The sequence below is a fragment of the Procambarus clarkii genome, unplaced genomic scaffold (assembly GCF_040958095.1).
Source record: "Procambarus clarkii isolate CNS0578487 unplaced genomic scaffold, FALCON_Pclarkii_2.0 HiC_scaffold_180, whole genome shotgun sequence".
In the NCBI taxonomy this organism is placed as follows: Eukaryota; Metazoa; Arthropoda; class Malacostraca; order Decapoda; family Cambaridae; genus Procambarus; species Procambarus clarkii.
The window spans coordinates 177,480-178,351 of NW_027189213.1; the positions used below are offsets into that span (position 1 = coordinate 177,480).

General features: G+C 41.7%; 1 non-coding gene across 1 annotated transcript; it reads right to left on the bottom strand.

The window, feature by feature from the left end:
- Positions 1–214: 214 nt before the first annotated feature.
- On the bottom strand, positions 215–332 carry LOC138361110 (5S ribosomal RNA). Its single transcript, XR_011226793.1, has one exon. It is a non-coding gene; the product is annotated as a 5S ribosomal RNA (ribosomal RNA).
- Positions 333–872: the final 540 nt, after the last annotated feature.

Here is an 872-nt window from a genome sequence, read left to right on the forward strand (position 1 = left end):
ATACAACATGTTTTGTTTTGGTTGTTTGTTTTTGTATAAAGCCTCACACACTATATTAAGCGAGTTTGTTTTAAACATGACATACATATTAATTCATTTTACCAGGCCTTATTCCACACAACTCCGTGAATTTCCCGTGGAGCCAGCCAGCCAGCCAGCCAGCCATTCAAACAAAAACAAACGAAACAAAACAAAACAAAACAAAAAACATTATTGCCAACAGCATTTGGTGTTCCCAGGCGGTCACCCATCCAAGTACTAACCAACCCAACGTTGCTTAACTTCGCTGATCGGACGAGAAGCGGTGTTCTCAACGTGGTATGGCCGTTGGCATGAGACTGCCTACACATTGTGGCTAATAACCAACTCTTTTTAGTCATCACGGCAGGATACGGACCTTCTTGTGGTGTCTTAATGGTAATTGTATCCTAACATATTTTTGTCTCCTTGGCATGGATATTTAACATCGTTTATTCAGTCTTGGGTTTATGTTCTTTCGCCATTTACAGACATTTTACATCTACCTACTTCCTCAGCCTACCCTGCCAATTTCTAATGAATTTGTGGATTTTCTTTTGTAATACATACATGTGTGTGCTCATCTGCTCTTCAGTTTTTATGATATTTGTCTCATCTGTCCTGCTTTATGATACTTTTACAAAGAACATGAACAAATGCTTCTATTTTAGAGAAGATATGGGATCCAGGTTTCGGAGCCGTAAAACCAACCGTCGTGATTGGTGGACGAGTTGCCAGGTTGCAGCTTCTGTACCGTGCCGGCACATAAATAGGTTCGGCTCAAGCGGCGGCAGCATCATTCCCCCGTGACTGTCTGAGCGTCTCTCATCACCTTGGTTATCTCATCATCATCA